Source organism: Furipterus horrens, unplaced genomic scaffold (assembly GCF_987537825.1).
Source record: "Furipterus horrens unplaced genomic scaffold, mFurHor1.1.pri manual_scaffold_16, whole genome shotgun sequence".
Classification (NCBI taxonomy): domain Eukaryota; kingdom Metazoa; phylum Chordata; class Mammalia; order Chiroptera; family Furipteridae; genus Furipterus; species Furipterus horrens.
In genome coordinates this window covers 4371831-4389599 of record NW_028327186.1, presented here as the reverse complement: position 1 = coordinate 4389599, position 17769 = coordinate 4371831, and the positions used below count along the sequence as shown (strand labels likewise).

The window sequence follows — 17769 nt, the reverse complement described above, 5'->3', positions numbered from 1 at the left end:
GTCTCCCTTGCTCCTGGGAGGAGAGCAAGGGCCTCATGCAGGCAGGAGCGGTGCTGAGTGATGGAGACAGAGCCAGCCCCTCAGGACACGGAGGTCGCGTGCTCTGTGTGACCTGGGCCAGCTCTTGGCAAAGGTGCCCTGGTCCTCCCTGCTGCCCCCCAGCTCGGCTCTGCCGCCCCAGCCCCTTCCTGAACCTGCCCTCTCTGCCTCTTCCCAGGATGGCTGACCGCTCGGCTGGGAGAGCAGCTGGCTTTTCTGCGTCACCCACTTCAGGTATGCAGCCCTATGTCAGGGCTCTGATTTGCACCTGTCTGGAGTGGAACCTGGGCATCAGGCAGCAAGAGGAGACCAGCACCCATGCGAGAGGGGTGTGTCAGGGAGCAGAGCTGGACTGCATCAGCCCCATAGCTGCCTGGGAGCCCCTTGGCCCCAGCCCCAGATGACCTGGGCAGGAGGTGAGACCAGCCAGTGCAGAAAACACCTCAACACAGTGGACCCAGGGCAGGTAGGTGTCCTCAGTGCCGGTGGCCCCAGGGTGGGGTGGCTGGGCTGTAGGCAGGGCTGCCTGAGGGCCTTCTCATTGTACCCTCTCTGATCACTGCTTCCCAGAGACCCCATGTACCCCCTTTCGCTGCTTCCTGCCCCTGGACTCTGCTCCGGGCCGAGCAAAGCAGGAAGCAGCCAGCCTGGAGCCTGGGCTCTCCACACGGGATGGGCTTTCCTGCCTCCTCCAGCTGGGACAGTTTCCATGAGGAAGGCTCCCCAAGGTGTGGAGGCAGGAGGTGGGGGAGAGTGGGGTTAGCACTGGGTCACCCAGGCCAGGGGCCGCAGGGCCTATCCTGCTGCCCCTGGTTGGAAAGGCTCGTTCCTGAGGGAGTAGCAGCCTTGCACTTGAAACCTGGGCTCAGCTTCCTTTAGGAGCACCTTCCGCTGAGCATGAGTGCTTTTTCCCGGCTGCTGGAGCGATTAGCAGCACCTGACCCTGAACCCCTGAGACTTCCGCTGAGTCCTCCGGGGCATCCGAGCTGCCTGGAAGAGCCACGGGGCTACCCTGGCCTTCCCCGCCACATTCCTGCTGTGTCTGCTCCACACACGATGCGGGAACCCAGCGTTACGCTGCTGAGTGGGCTGCATGACAATATTTCATTTTAACATCCAGATGTCTACCCAGCGGTGCCCGCTGTATGGTGGCCCTCCTGTGGCTGTACCTCACAAGGAGATGGCAGGCAAGCTCCTGCTTTAGGGGTGGGGGGGGTACCCTCACCTTTAGTTTTTTGGACTTACCTTATTCCAGGCTGCTCAGATAAAAGCAGACCCTTCATTGTCCCTCCCAAACCCCGCACTGGCCCAAGGCCAAGTGTCCCCATGCCCAGGCCATAGATCCCCACCTGGGGCGGGTTGGAGACTTCTGTCCTCCCCTGGCCTGCAAGATCTGAAATAATGAAAGGAAGTAAGGGGAAGCGGTACCCAAAATAAGGGCCTTGGGGGATGAAAGCTGGAACCCAGGCTTTCCCCCGAAAAAAGCCCTCCATTTGTTCTCGGGGAGAGTTGAAAGAAGAACAGAGTATTGTCCTTGCGGAATGGTTTCATTTTAAGCCTTTCCTTTGGGGCTTTGTGCTGGTTTTGTGCTTTCTCTCCTTGCTGTGGCCACCGTACATGAAAGGCTGGGGTCAGGCCAGGCACACAGGGGGCCAGAGCAGCCGGTCCCTCTTTGATTTTCCCCAGAACAGCAGCAGGGAGCTCTTTCTACCTGGAGATGTCTGGCTGTCTCCTTTGGGCCAGTCCCAGACTTAGCTGAGAATAATTCCTTCTTGGAAAAAAAAAAAAAAAACATAACAATTCCCATTAAATGTTTCAAATGCTCCATGCCACACTCAAAGCTCAGAAAGAGGCCTTTGAAGGTTTTTCACTGAACAAAAATAAAACCGTCGCAGGGGCTAGAGAAACGTTGCTGAAAATCGCCCCCAGGTATGTGAAACACAGCTGACAGATGTGAGGGGCAGGTCAACAACCCAGTGCCCAAAGTGAGGGACATTAGCAAAGGGGAAGAAATGAGGGACGTGGCTGGAGAGAGGCTGCTTCCTGGGAGATTTCAGGCGTTTTTATGATTTGAACCAACACCGGGCCAATGTGAACACGACCAGTTACCTCTGCTAATGAGGGAAGTGGCCAATCGCAGAGGATGAGTAATCCCCACGCGAGAGATACATTGTATCCTCTTCCAACAAGATGGCTGGGGCGGAGGGGTCCCAGCCTGGACAGAAACCTCACCACGGTAGAGGAAGGTCTTCAAGGCAGCTCCGAGCCTGGAGCCTACACCAGACAAGCCCAGATCCATTTCTTCACTCACTCACTCACTCTGTAATAGACATTTATTGAGCATCTGTCCACTCTATGGCGGACCTTGTTCTAGGGGCGAGCAATGCAGCAGGGAGCAAAAGGGATACGTGCCAGCCACGTTTTTTGCGCGTCGGCTCCCCGGTGCCAGAACAGATGACAGGTCTCTGGGGCGCATGTCTCCACCGGAACGCGAAGGTGAGCCACCTGGGACCTTGTTAGAAGCAGAAGCAGCATCTGCTCAGGAGCTGAGGAGGGGCCCGAGGCTCTGCATTTTTAACAAGCTCTCAGGCGGTGTCCCCACGGCTGGCGCGAGATTGGAGCGCCATGCCGTCTGGGTTCCCTCCCAGCTCTGTCACCCGGCCCGTGGGCCTGGGCACGTGTTTCAACCACATTCTGCCTCAATTTTCTCATCTATAAAAGAGAGGTTGCAATAGTTCCCGCCACACAGAGCTGTATTATGGAAACTTTTTTTTTTTTTTTTTTTTTGCCTAAGCCTGCTTGAAGTGGGTTTTTCCATCCTTGCGCAGAGTCTCAGCGACGCATTTTGGTAAACTGCTCTCGCTCTGAATTTCTCCGTCTTTCCCGCTATGCTGCTACTATGTCTTCTTGGTTCCTGAGTCTCCTTGCAGACCTGAGAAGGTGCAGATGTGCCCAGCTTTGTCCTCAAATGCCACCACTTCGGGTAGCCAGGCATGGAGAGGTGAGGATTTCTCCATCACACGGCTTTGAGGAATTGCATTATCCTCGGCCACCTAGCAGCAGGGGATGGGCGGGGACAGTTGCAGACAGTGGTGTCACATGGGGACCATTGGATCCCCCAGAAAGACAGAAGAGCAGCAAGCAGGCTGGCTGCTCAGCACCCAAGATCTGGAGTCAGAACACTTGGCTCTTCTGCTGACGATCTGGGGGGCCTCAGGCCACAACTCGTTTTTCTCATGGGTAAAATGGGTTCATCCCAGTGCCCACCCCCAGGCTTGGTTCTTCCTCCATTTTTCTGTGTTCATGAAATCCAGTTTGGAAGCATGTCCACGGGGACATGCCAAGAGGCACCGCTCCCAGGAAAGGGGCATCTTGTCTTGGGGCTTCCACCTCCTGAGTGGGTGGGTTTGTGATTTAGATGCTTCTAGGTGTGGTCATGCTGACACGTCCCAGGGACTGACACCAGCCTTAGTCCCAGCAGAGTTTCCAATGTCTCCACAGGCGATCCTTCCAAAGGTGGACGAGTGACAGGGAACCTAACCAGGCAGGGCGAGGGGCCTCCAGTGAGACCTGAGAGCCTTCCTCTGATCACCCAGGAGCCCGAGGACCCAACTGGGTTCAGACGCACAAAGACACGGCTGTACCCCTTAGCCTCCTCCAAAGGCCACAGCGGGAGCCCTGGGTCCCAGATGGAACTCCAAACCTGCCACTAACCAGGTGGGTGACTGCAAAGATCCTGGGTGATTCATTCCAGCCCTGTGGGTCTCAGGTTTTCCTCCTACAAAACAAAAACATTGGGATGACAGGCTCTAATGCTGGGGGAGGACACCCGTGTCCCACGGACAAGGGCTGGGAATATTCTTGCAGCTGGGGGGGTGGGGGAGGACGCTTCACCTTGGTCCAGTTTCACCCAAAACCTATGGGGAAGTGTCCTTGTCTACAACAGCATGCAATATTTGAGACATATTTACCCTTGAAAAGTATGCGTTATTGATTGGAAATTCGGTTTTAACTAGCATCCTCTTATTTTATCCGGCAGCCCTACCTCAGGCCCCAGGCTCTCCTGAAGTCACTGCTCCCAGCCCCCCAGCCTCCGAAAGCTCAGCCCACCCTGCTCCTCCTCCAGTCCACCCTCAGCCCATAGCCACCCCCCACCCCCAGGAGAAGAGGGTGCTCTTTCTTCCCTCTACACTATTATTAAGATACAAACTCTTTGCTTGTCTTGGGCTTCTTTGTTGATCTGCAAAAAGCTCTCTTAGATTTTTTTAAAGCACATGGTCCGTCTCCTGTGTTTTTTCACTCCCGCCTCTAACTTTCCTTCCTCTGACAGCGGCGAGGGTGCAGCCGCCTCTGGCTGGCCACCAGGGCGAAGGCGGGTGTGAGGACTGAGGAAAGGAGTTCAGGGACGGGTCCTCTGAGACGCTGTCTCCCTGCGCAACAGACCACAGAAGGGCTGAGGCTGTCATTACTGTGTGTGCGGTGGCGGTGGGGGGGGGGGGAGTCACGCTGGGACCCAAAGCGGTGGACCAGGTTTAGCATCAAAAGGGTCTCTTGTTTGGAGTTGGGCTGTGGACATTAATGAGGTCCATTTAAATACTCATCATAATTCATAAGTTTGTTTCTGGACGAGGAAATGCTTGAATGTTGTTTTTTTCTAAAACAACTCAGAGTGGAATTGAGTGAAGCTTCACTCCTACCCCTGTCCCCAAGCCCTTTGTTTACTCCCCAGAGGCCAAAACGAGACCGATGACTTTTGTCCCACCAGACACAGACGCGGGTCCCTGGGCGTGTTTGTTCCTCGTCTTGGTGTTTGGGCGTGTTTCGTGCCCAGGTTGTGGCTTACAGCGGGTGCTGTTCTGCTTCCTTCCCTCACCTTCCTGTCTTGGAGAGCATCCCACCCCCACCCCCTGCGTGGCTGCCCTCAGATAGGTCACCCAAGGCAGCAGGAGAGGCGGCCTCGGTGTCTGTCCGGGGAGAGGGCCTGGCCCCAGACGTCCATGAAACCCTTGGCTGGCCCCTGGGAATGCCACCCTCTTCCTGGAGTTATTGGTCCGGATCGCTAATGAATACTTACGAGAACGATTTAAAACTTAACTTAGTGTTTGGGAGAGGTGCCATCGCTCCGAGATCGCATCGGATCTCTGTTGACGCACTTAGAGCCGTTTCTACACACTTGTAATTAGTGTAGACATGCCGACTTTTGTTTTGCTCTCTTTTACTATCACGGCTCCTAAACGTTTCCCTGCGCTAACATAAGATCATATCTTTGTGATTTGCAATGGAAAAATCATGTCACGATTTTTTTTTCCATCACTCCGGCATCTATGGAGTTGATCTTTCTGCCAGGAGCTCTCCCACTGCTGCTTGAATACAAAAGGGAATGTGAAAACTACTGATTAACCATGAAAATGACTCAGCTCTCATTTGCTCTACACGTAAAGGGTAAAAGCAATAACAGCCATGGAGCCCCCTCTTCTGCTTCCGAAAAAGGCGAGTGGAGGAAGAACCCCCCCCCACCCCACCCCATCTTTATCACACATGCTTTTCCTTGCGGACTCTCGGAATGGAAAAGATTAGAAACCCATGTCAGAGGCGAGGAGCCAAAACTCACGCCTGGCGCTAGCCAGGAAAACACCCTCTTCCCCAGCCCATGCCCCCCACCCCCCCCACGCGCCTGCTCCCACACCCTGGGTGCTCGGCAGGAAACCACGGAGCAGCAGTGCGGGTGCTTTGGTGGCCAAGGGCCCCCTTCAGGACATTCTCTTAAACACTCACTGGACCAAGCTGGGAAAGAGTATACATGGTCCCCCTTGGAGGATGATGAGGCTCCATCCAAAGACAGTTTGCCTTCGGAAATTTTACTTGAAAGACAACTCTTGAATTTGGCGTAGACATGGGCGATAAGCCTGCAGTAGGAGGGCGTCACCCAATCAGAAGACATGGCTGGTGTTGGGTCTGGAGCGTACCCCCTGGAGCGTGGCAGGCGTTAATCCTTTAAATGCTGGGTCCCCTAGAGGGGCCCTGGGAAGGGGCTGCGCGGCCAACAGCGGGAGCACCAGAAGCAGCTCTTGAGCCACGATCAGAAAGGACAACTGGGTTTGAACACCCAGTAGAGACACCACTGGGAGCACTGGCTGGACACTCGTCCCAGGTGTGGGCTCCCATCGATGGCCCTCGCCATGTCCCCGTGCACCGTCCCTGAAGCCATCCCCAAGCAGTGCCCGTATCCCGCTACATCCAACCCCAGAGCTGAAGACATGGAGGGGTTCAGGAGAGATGGTCACCCCATGTTCAGCAGACGTGCAACACGGGCCCTCAGGAACCGGGCCCGCTCTTTCCCTATTAGCAGCCTCATGTGTCTGGTTCCCTGCCCCACGCAGCCTCTGACAACGGTAACTGTAAATTCATCGTTCGAACCGGGGTGCTTGCATGACCTCCAAGCCCTGCAAACCAGGATCTTCTGTCTCCCTGCTCTGACTTGTTTGTCCAGCCTGCTTGGTGCGACAGACATCAGTGGTTTGCTGTTTCCCTCCTTCTCCTTGGGGACAGCACCAGAATTCTCCCTGTGGGTCAGTTTGGCTGCTAGGAAAACATTTTCCCCTTAGCCTTCCATGTCTGCTGTCAGAAGAAAGAAAGAAAATTAAAAATGGACATTTTATGGGCACTCTGTGTACCCAGAGCTCTGCGTTCAGTCTCATTTCATTTGAGCTTCACGGGCCTTATGGGGAAGGTGAGATTTTCCTCATTTTTTACAGGAGGGAATTGAGACTCAGGAACTCCTGGCTAGTTGGTGGCAGGGCCAGGATCCCAACCAGCTGACCAACTAACCAGCCTGAAGAGGACATGTCACCAATATTTCTCAAAGGGAAGAAGCGAGGTAAATTCAGAAAGCCATTTATCCTTAAAATGAATGCTCTTCATAAAGGTCTCAACTTCACGCCAGGCGACCCTCAACTTTCCTTCATAGGGATTTTCCTTTTCACATAGCTGAGAATTTTTCATCAGCAGGCTGTTTCTGGCTGGTTTGACAGCCACCTTTAAATTGACATGCAAATTTGCAGCAAGCCACTCACATGTAAATACTACACTTCTATGGCCCATCAGAATGCTGTGTCCTAATTGACTGCCACATTGCTGATCACCCACAGGAGCCTGATTGGAGACCCCACCAATTTTTACATCTGCATCATAAGAAACGAGAGGCTCAGAGAGTGCATGCCTATTTTAGAGGTTTCTTCAAGGTCAAATAATCTTTTGTTCCCTTTCCAATCTGCATATTCATAAAGACCTTTGCACAATTAATGAGATGGGAGATGAAGTGGTTGCCGACTACCATTGTAATTAGGGTAGAAGTTACTTCGGCGATCAGATCAGAATTCCAAATTCCAACTAGCTACCACAGAGGCCCAGGGATGACGATGCACACAGCCCCCGGAGCCTGGGCAGGAAAACCAGGGACCCCTGTCATCACCTCTGCCTGGGCAAAGACCCTTCTTCTGGAGATGGACCCCGATGGGGGAATCATGAAGGAGATGGGGTGGAATTCTACCACATCCCAACAGGGCAACCGCTGCTTGACCCCCTTTGGTGGCAGAAGAAGAAACAGCATCTCCCCACATCAATTTGGTTGGATCTGCCCCAGACCCGTTCTCAGGGAACCTTAAAGGAGTTTTGACCTTACTGGATGAGGTCTTGGCACCGGGACCAGATGTGGAGAGATTTAAGACGTGGGCGCTTCTGACAGGGAGTCTGCATCTTCCTTTGGGCCGTGAAGATGGGTTGGGAGCCAGGCCCTAGTCTGGAGTCCATGGGTTCTTCCGGTGGAGTTTCCCAGAGTGCAGGTCTCGAGCCTGCATCTGAAGAACCTGAGACCTGGGCCAAAGCGCGGTTTCCTCGTCGTGCCCCAGGCCAGCTGGTGAGGCCTGGACGTCTGCATGTTTGACACGCCCCAGATGAACCTGACGGACACCATGGAGAACACTGGCGTGCAAAATCCATGGACTCTTGCTGTTGAAAAACATTCTATTTTTATGAATATTCTTCTGAGGAGTAGCTTCCACTAGGATCTCCAAAGTGTCTATGCATTAAGAAAAAAAAAAAAAGTTAATAACCCCTGGGGTAGAGGAAAGAGGTTAGGAGAATAGGGTTCGCCCAAGCAGCAGACACTGGGCACCGTCTACCCCAGGATAAACTGTGGGGTCTGCAAGCTCAGGGGCCTCCCCATGCACTGAGGTGTTGGTGGTTCTTTCCTCTGGCCCTGGTGTGCAGGTGACAGTAGCACAGGGGCTCAGAGGAAAGAGAGAGAGGCTGGCTGGATGGCCGGGACCAGAGCTCTTCCCAGAAAAAGGGGGGCCCCTAGTGTCCATGGGGGAGGCGTATGCCTGGTGGGGACAGCCTGAGCTTGAGCATGTTGGTGGGAGTATGCATGGCTGGGAGGAGCCAGGGGTGGGCCTGTCAGCCCGGGGAGCGCATCCCAAGAGTCCATCTTCTTTGTTAAGCATGCCCAGTCTTTCCCCAAACTTAGAGCTTGGTCCCATTCGTACCCAGAGCAGATGGTGCACCTTCTCTGACTCGGAGTACCTCCCCCACACTGTGGGAGCACAGAGTCCTCCCCTGACCTCCCGTCTGATCGCTAATGAGCTCACGTCTGCCCGCCAGGAAGGGCCGATTATCCTGCTGCACTGGGTTATTACCCTTTACAAGTGGCGCTCGGCCTGCCCAGCTGTCTGCCCGCCCCAGGCCATACACACCTGGCCTGGCCAGGGCAGCTGTTAGGAGCCACTCCTTGGCAGCTGGCTCATTAGCAGACGTGGCTTCCATAGTGGGCAGAGCTGGGTGGGGGACAGCACCCAGGCCTGTCCGGGCCTCAGGGCCAAGTCGCGGAAGCGGTCTGTCCACTATGCCCCTCCCAACCCAGCTCAACTTTGGGGTGGCAGAGGGGGAATCTGGAGACCCTCAAAGCAAGGAGAGGATTCCTGCCCCTGCAGAGGTTTGGGTGTCTTAGAGGGGCAGGCTGCCATTTTACAGAAGGCCGCCGAGGCCCCTGCCCTGCGTGGAGAACCATCACCAGGACCCGAGTGGACAGCAAAGGGAGGCGCCCACAGTCCCCATGCAGGGCTGGCTCCTGGATCTGGCTAGCAGCTTGTCCACCCTGATCTGTCCCTCCCCCAACATGCTGCCATCCCTGAAGCCTGAAAAAAGCTGCTATCTAAATCCCCATTCAACCTCCCCCGATGTCCCCACCTGTCCCCGCCATTTCCCCTGGCTTGACCCCCTCCCAATCTAGGGTCGGGGCCACCGGTGTGCGGGAGTGCAGGGCGGGGTGCAGAGAAATGTCCTCCCATTGCGTGAGGACAGGAGTCAGGAGAGTCCCTCAGGGCGGACCCCTGAGAACAAGAAGTTCACCTGCCACAGTTTCCTTCTCTGTGTCAGAGGATTCCCCGGAGGGTCCCCTTCCTCCCAGCCTGCTTGGCAGGTCTAGGGAGGGCCCCGGATGTGCATTTCTAACAAGTTTCCCAGGGGTGCAGCTGCTGCTGCTGCGGGTAGTCCAGGAACTCCCCCCTGAGAACCACTGCTTTGGGGTTGGACTTTTGGTATCGTGTCAGGGTATTGGTCTTATACTTTGTATAAATAATGAATAAAAATGATCCCTGGCCCAGGACCAGGGCTGGCCTGCACTTCTCTACCACCCATGCCAGCAATTCGTCATTTTCAAACCTGCGGGTTGGAAATAATTCTCTGTCTAAACCCCGTATCTCCTGCCTTAGTCTGCATGCTTCTGCCCCACATGGGGTCAGCTGGGCCCAGGCAGGACAAGCCACATTGGGAACAAATCTGCCCGCTCCCTGCCCAGTGAAAGCCAGGGAGCAGACCCTCAAGGCTTCTCTCTCAGCTCAAAGCTCCCAATCCCCTCCCTTTCTGACCCCCTTTCTGATTGTGTGGTCACAAATCACAGTCTCACCAGTGGCCTCTTTTCCCGCCAGGGTTACCGGAACGCAAAAGGAGCTGCTGATGCCTCTCCCAGTAGAAAGGGGACTGCCTCCCTGGAACAAGCTGGAAACCTCAAAGCCTGACTCCTGGGAGCCTGCACACCTGGAAACGCACCGCTGGAAAACCAAGAGCCGAGTCCCACTCTGGGAGGACAGGTGCCGGCCAGGTGAGGTCACACTGAAGGGAGAAGAGGGTGTCATCCTTCTGGAGGCTTGGTCTGTTTGATGAGTGTCTTTTGGAACAACTCTGCTGCAATGGTGGAGTCAGGGTCCCTGGGATGGCCCCCCATGTCGCCCTTAGGGGGAGGTGGCCCAGTTTCTCTGCTCAGATGTCACGGGCGCTCTCTGCCCTCCTCACCCCTCAATAAATGGGATGGAGTCACACCCACGGCCCCTCCCTTCGAGCACCCCTGTGAAGCTGGGGGCCACTGAGCAGCACACCACAGGGGATGCCCTGCAAGTCATTCAGTAACACAAGGACTTCACCACACACCCTCAGCCACCAGGGCCCCTCAGATGTACTCACAGCCTCACAGGGGGGCTGCTCCCAGCACCCCCCACCCCGCATGACATCACCACCGAAGGCCCTGCTTTTTCTCCTCCTCTCAACCCCCCCCCCCCCACACCGAAGCTGTGAAGCTGTGACCTTGTTGCCCTCTCCCGGTCCTTTACATTCTCCCTCCATTTCTGCTTCCAAAAGGGGGAAAAAAGCATTTTGATTACAAAGCATTTCCAGGGCTGTTTAGGTTGACCAGGCACTGGGTTCTTTGTCTGCCTCCCCTCCGGCCCCCCGCCTGAGCCGAGGTAACGCTATTATCTCCCCCTGACAGGTAGAGAAGTGCTGACTGAGAAGGGCCTGCCTACAGGCGGCCAAGGTCAGGCACCTGCACAGCCCGGGACATGACGGGACGGCCTCGCCAAGTGTGGAGCCTGGGGCAGGCATGCAGGGTGGGCGCTGTGGGGACAGAGACCCCAGCCCGCAGGGTCCCCTGGAAGGGGACCACCAGCCACCGCTGGAAGCGACAGACAGGAGGAGGGCCTGAGTGCAGACCCTCTCTGAGCCGGGGAGTGAGGCAGAAACTGTGTGGTTATGAGAAAAACGGGGGCGGGGGGGAAGCAAGTCGGGGTTCAGTGCCTGGCACTTCCACCAGACTTTTAACCCTTTCATTGCTCCCACAGCAGTGTCCTCACTTGGCTCTTGAAATGGGCAGCCAGGGGACGTCATGGCAACCAAGGCTCTGGAGCACAGGGATGTGTCCCTCGATGGCCTAAGGGAACTTTTCCCAGTGTCTCTCCTGGCTGTGTCTCTCTCCTGATGACACAGTCTCTTGGGGGTATGTCCTGGGCTTTATGGGGCATCTGTTATGTCCCATAGTGGTCTGAGTGACCCGTCTGTAAAGTGGCCAAGGAGAGGTGGAGCCGGCAGGTACCTGAATCCAGCACATCCAGCCCGGGAGCGGGCCCCACCTCCCCCCTCCACTTCACCACCTGGATTTTGTTCCAGGCCACCCCACTTCCCAGCTTCCCCAGCAGCTGGGACCTCATGTGATCAGGTCCGCCAGTGAGTCGCACGTGGCCGTGTGCCGCCAGCAGGGGAAGGACTGGTTCCAGACATAGTCACCACCCTGTCTCCTAGCTGTTTCCTGCTCTTCCTGCCTGAATGCAGAAGTGAGGTCCAGCCAGGGGCAGCTGTCTGTCTGTCTGATGACGCTGAGGATGGCAGAGCCCAGAGCCCAGGGGAGCCTGGGTCCCCAGTGCTCCTCACATAGCTCTCCAGCCCTGTCCACTTCTCGCCTTGTTCTGTGGGGAAAGGAAACTCCTCTCAGGCAAAGTGGCTGTGGTTGGTTGTGGTCAGGGGCAGCTGAGCAGAATCCCAAGTCCCAATGGTCATGGAACCCGTCAGAAAAGAGGGGCTAATGACCTCTCGACCTCGAGGGTCTCCCAGTCTTAGATCTGGCTTCCAGGACCTCAGGACGTGCCCCTTACCCTACCACACCCCCCAAAGCATGGCTCAGGCCCGCAGCCCCTCCCCAGGCCTGTCAGGAGCTATGAATGGTGCCCACCCACTCTGGGTCTGGCTTTCCCACCGCGGCTCCCTTCTCCCCTTCCACTCGCACTCAGGTATTAGGCCGACAGCAGGACAATCCAGCAATTTCTTACCTGTGTCCTGCCACTCATAAGGGCCACTCCTGACCATCTCTGTCTGGTCTCCAGCCAACCCCGTGCCCCCCAAGTCATCGATGAGGCAACGATGAGTGAAGTGACTTGCAAGGGGGATATGGATGGTGAATGGTGGAGCTAGAATTAGAGCTGAGTGATCTAGAGTAGTGGTTCTCAAAGCGGGGGTTCCCCGACCCCTCATCTAAATTACCAGGGACACTGTTCACCAGGTAAATCCCCAGGTCCCTCTCCAGATCTGCTGAATTGGGCTCTCTGGGGGAGGCACCCAGGAATCTGCACTGAGGATGCCCCACAGCAAAGGCATGATTCTGGTGCACCCCAAAGCCCATGGGCCCCTCCTCAGATATGAGGGGGAGACCTGGGAGGTGTCGGGTGCAGCCACCACTCCTGGGCTGAGCCTCCGGTTCCAGACAGCGACCTACGCCAAGCATATCAGCAAACAGGTTCTTACTGAGAAGCGCCTACAAATCCGGGGGCCCTGAGAAATCTGAATCTCTGGGGACGGGACCCCAGGCACTGGCATTTTTCCAGGGGGTTCCCCAGGTGGTTCTGAGGCTGAGAGTCACCTGTCCCCCTCAAACTCTCAGACACCAGAGTCCCCCACCTCGAGTTCTGATTCAGTAGGTCTGGGGAGGGCCCAAGAATTTGTATCCCTAAGTTCCCGGGGGCTGCTGCTGAGAACCACTGGAGCAGAAGAAAGAGGGGCCACCATTAAGGTGTGACCTGCTCTGTTGAGCAGGGCCCGCCTGGTCCTTTTTTCTTAAGTGTTGCTTGAGTTTCTCCCAAATGCACCTGCTGAGAATGGGCGCCCGTTTCTAGGACCGTAATTGCCGCCATAGGGATGCAGAACCGGGACCCAGGGTGGCTGGGTGCGTTGTGCGCTCCACCAGTTCAGGAGCCAGGGGGCAGGGGAGAAGGAGGTGCACCTCCCGGTACTGCCGGGCCTCACGGGCTTCCCCCTGAAACCTCCAGGTCTCCATGGAGATTTTCACACAGCGCCCCCGAAATCCTGCGCCTATATTTTCTTTTAACTGCTCTTCCCTCTCTCCCTTATCGTGTCTGCAGGAGCTCCACTGCCCCTGTGGCCACCAAGGACACCTCGGGCTGGGACCGATCCAGCTTGCGTGACAGCCCCTCCCCTACGTGGGCCACCGCGGGCCTCCATCCTGGGAGCTGGTGCTCCAGGACCACTGTCTGCTCTGCCCAGCTGACCCTGGCACAAGCCACCCGGCCAGGGCAGGAGCACATGGCCTTCCTCCTCTGCCACTTCCCGCTGCTGATTAGACCTCCTCCACAAGGAGATAAACCTGCCTGGGGAATTTGTTTTTTCTGACAACACACGGCCACGTCCCACACAAGTGCAGGGTGAGTCACCACACTGGCTTCCTCCGAGCCCCCCCCTCCCCCACCCCACCCCCACACCCCGTGGCCTGTTTGGGCTTCTCCCTTGCATGAGACACTTCCCAGCCCGACATACGTGCCCTGGGTGTTTCTGTCTTGTGACTCGGGGCCCAGCTGCCACCACATTCCTTCTGTGACACTTGGCCGGTGTGGGTGGGCAGCCCTGAGCAGGCTGGGGGAGCTAGTCATAGGGTGTTCTGCTTGGGGCCCAAACACAGAGAGGGCTCAGCAGCCCAGGAGCCCGGCTGGCGGGGGCAAAGGCTCACACCCTGCCCACCAGCTTGGTCTCCGCAGGGGGCGAGGGCAGGTGGGCAGGGGACCCAGGGGAGCGCACATCTAACTCCCAGGGGGAGCAGGGCCTTTGCCAGGTATGAAGTAGCTGGGGAAAGAATGTCCAGCCCAGCTGATGCCTCCCCCGTTTCTCTCTCCAGCCGGGCCCTCTGCCCTGCACTCCGGGCCCATAAATCCCACCGCCTCCTCCCCAAACCGTCATTCCTGATTTCCACCCCCAAAAGCTACTTCTCCTAATACTTCGGCCACTCCGTCCTTTCTTAGCTCAGGCCAGAAGCCACGATGACATCCTTGACATCTCTGTTTCTCTCACTGCTTGCGTCCAAAGCTTCAGCAAATTCTACGTACCTTTCCCTCCGCGCACCTGCCTAGGACCCTGTGACAGTGAAATGTCACGGTGACTCTGGCCAGCGCCGTGTGGTCAGCACGGGAAGCGCGCCCTCTCTTTTACCTTCTCCCCTGAGAGAAGAAGCGACAGTCCTGGGGTGGAGGGAACTCACAGGAGCACTTGGGACAATTCCTGAGGAAGCCCCTCGGCTGGGGAAGCCCCCTGGCTGGGCCAGCAGCACTGGCTTCCTGAGAATGATGGCCCTGGCTGGGAGGACCACCTCCGGGCCATCCTTGATCTAAAGAGGTCAGACCCCCAACCGTGGTCTGGGCTGGGCAGGCTGCTGGAAGGCACCTTACCCAGCCTGCACTAACCACCCCAGTGTTAACAGAATGATATCAGCAGTCTCATTTCTGTGAAAAACGCAAGTCCCCCATGGTGCTTCATCCTGGAAGGGGAGGTGTGTGTGTGTCGGGGGGGGGCGCAGGAAGCGGGGGGGGGGGGGTGACAGTGGGGAGGAGGAGCACAGACCAGGTTCCCTGGCAGCCGCTGAACCTTGGAAGCTGCCACCAGCTGCAGTTGCTTGCTGCTACCTTTAATTTCGTGTTGCAAAGCCATGGGTGGTGAACAAAGAAATTGGTCCCATGGGCAGAACGCTTTTCTGATACCCGTTTATTAGCAGAGCTCCTAAAGGTGTCACAAGCTGAGCACCGGACAGCTGCCCCTGGCCGTGAGACCCACACGCAGGACAGGAAGAGTGGACGGAAGACCACTCCCAAGGGACCTCTGTTCTAAAGTGCAGAACATTTCTGCAACGACCCTCCCCTCTGGGAACCTCCTGACCTGTCCTTCCTTTGAAATCCATCCGGGCTCTCGGAGGGCCATCCGAGCAGAGCCTCTTCTCCAAACTCCGAGCCTGGGAATTTCCGTGCAGAGGCCCCTCGCCTCACAGAACTGATGTTTGTCTAAAGAATGCTGCGCTAATTAGCTTTTTTATACATTGTTTGCATTGTGAGATCACTCTATGGCAAAATCTTTATTTTCCAGAGGCCCTCCTAGCCACTTATACTCAAGTTCATGTCTTTTTTTTTCCCCGAACAACCCAAAAGACATGGCTGGGGCCTTTTAAGGTTCACCTCGGCACTGGAATTCACAAATGGAAGGGAACAGACATTTTTACTGTGGTTTCCAAATGCGTGTGCCCTCTCTCTTTTTAGCCACGGTATCGCTTCTTCAAATGAAATCCGACCCAGAAGCTGAGCAAATAGCACAAGGCAGAGAAGCACCTCCAGTTGGATATGGACATACCTGCCCGTCTGACACCTCAGGAAGCGCCCTGTGTTCCCCTTTGAAGTCCTGAGCACCCCACGGAAGCATCAGTTTGAAAAGCACTGTTTCACATCCAAGACTCTAGAAACTCCCACTTGAGCACAAAGGATAACTGCAGCAATTTTTAGAAAGGAAAACAATTAAGCTCCCTGTCCCCTGCATTGTCAGTGGAGAATACAGGGAGCACCTAGACTTCCACCCCTATGTGGCAGTAATGGGGTGTCCTTCCCCCTCCCATGGGGGAGTTCATACCAGTCAAGTCTGAGTGGGGGGCACTGGAATTCCTACCCTGGGCCAGCAGTAGCACGGAGCCCCTCCCCTAGGACGTTCACGGGGGCCAAGGGGAGAATTTAGACGGCTCCCTCTACCTGGCAGGAACAAGGCAGCCCCCCTCCCCCCACTTTTGCTGCTGGATTAGTCTCAGAAGAAGCTATCTAAAACAGGTTTACATAGGCTCCAGAGTCTCCCTCGCAGGGAAAGATTGGTTGAAAGGCACAGTTTTCCTTTCAACAAACTTGTATCAAACAAGAAACACTTCATTTGACAGATTAAGAAAGCGAGGCTGAGCAGAGGTGAAAGCCATGGCCAAGGTCACGGAGCTGGGAAGAGATTCAAAGCTTGGCTCCCAGCTCAGCTCCTCTGACTCAAACCCAGAGCAGCAGAGGCAGGAAATCGGCAGGACGGCTCCTCCGGGCCTGCTGCTGTGCACTGCAGCGTCCTCAGATAAGGAGCTCTCGGGAGAGGAAGGGCCTGGGACAAAGAAGATCTGAGCAGAGCGGGAGAACAGGAAATGATGTCGGCTGGGATTTTCCCTGTCACCGGGAACCCAGAGGAGGTTGCAGGAGGCGCCAGCAAACCAGGATTGCGGGAGACACCCAGTCACCGTGCCAGGCTCTGCAGTGGGCACTGGGTATAGCCAAAGCCCCTGCCCTCCAGGATCCCACCATCCAGATGGGCGATCAGGCCGTCAAATCACCAGGGTGAAGAGAACCTGCCAATCACAGCTGTCGGAGGCCCTGGGGAGCCTCAGAGAAGAGCCCATGTTTGCCTGGGGCTCTGAGAAAGGATGTATAAGAGGGGGCTGGATAGAGCAAGAGCAGGTGATTTTCCAAGTGAAGGTCTCGGCGTGGACCACAGCATGGAGGCAGATGTAGCCTGAGGTTGAAACCGGAAGTGGGGGTGTGGAGCCAGGCAGCAAGCCCGGGGTCCCATGTTGACATCTCCTTGTCCTAAAGGTGGCTGGGAGCCATCAGAAGTTTGCGCATGTGAGAGGCACGAGGTCAGTGTGTGTTTCTGGGAGTGAGTCCTGGCTGGAGGGGCAGGGGAAGATGTAGAGGAAACGTAGAGGACCAACTGCTGACATCACATGGTAATGTCGAGGCCAGCGAACCAGAAAGGCAGGGCAGGTTGTGAGAAATATATTTTGCAGGCAGAATGAATAGGACTTGGAGTGGGACACCTCTGTGGGTTTTTGGGGACCCAATAGCTGGTGCCCAGTTCCCTCCCAGTAAATTTCATAGGCTTGTTTGGAGTAGGTTCCTGTCACTTTTGACCAAAAGTGTCCTGACAATCCCGGGTGAGGAGGATGTATCCATTTGACACCCTAGGCTTTTACTCCTCAAGGATGCCCTGCAAGGGTCCCAGGGAGGCTGGGGAGAGAAGGAACCAGGCTACTTATACGCAGTCGAGGCGGAAATGCTCATCCAGACACGAGGTGAAATGAAAGAGTTAAACTCCAAGGACGTTTATCACAATAATTAAGGCCTCTCAAAATTAAGCAGGCATCACTCTCTTCCAATGATAACTGAACCTTTCAATGTCAACCCCAGGGACACATGCGCCGCTTCTGGGGGTAATGCATCTGTCGAGACTGTTCTGTGTTAACCTACTAATCTATGTGTGGCTAATGACTCAGGACTGCATGTTGACCTTGACTTCACTTGAAGGTTTCCATCACAGCTGCCTGCCCGCCCCAGCTCCTGCCCCCGCCAAAAGAAACAACAAAGGGCAAGGATTGCAGATGGCTGGCTTGGCATGACCCTTCTTCCCCCGACAACTTGACTCAGATATGGAGAGCATTCTGTTTCATCCTTTGTCCAGGGTTCCACAGTCCTTCCTTAGGCTTTCCCCCCAAAGTCAGGGAACCCATTGTCTCTAGTGCTGGCACTGCCTAGCCCTCCACTGTGACAGTGACATTGTCATGTTCCCCAA

The 17769-nt window shown here is 55.9% G+C and overlaps 1 long non-coding RNA gene across 2 annotated transcripts in view; it reads left to right on the top strand.

Annotated features, from left to right (window-relative positions):
- Positions 1-222: 222 nt before the first annotated feature.
- LOC149992025 (uncharacterized) overlaps positions 223-17769 on the top strand; it is a 33695-nt gene continuing 16148 nt past the window's right edge. For both annotated transcript variants that reach the window (XR_016508477.1, XR_016508476.1), the window contains exons 1-4: positions 223-505; positions 3541-3756; positions 10023-10195; positions 13275-13574. This is a non-coding gene — a long non-coding RNA (uncharacterized LOC149992025). The remainder of the gene's footprint in view (positions 506-3540; positions 3757-10022; positions 10196-13274; positions 13575-17769) is intronic.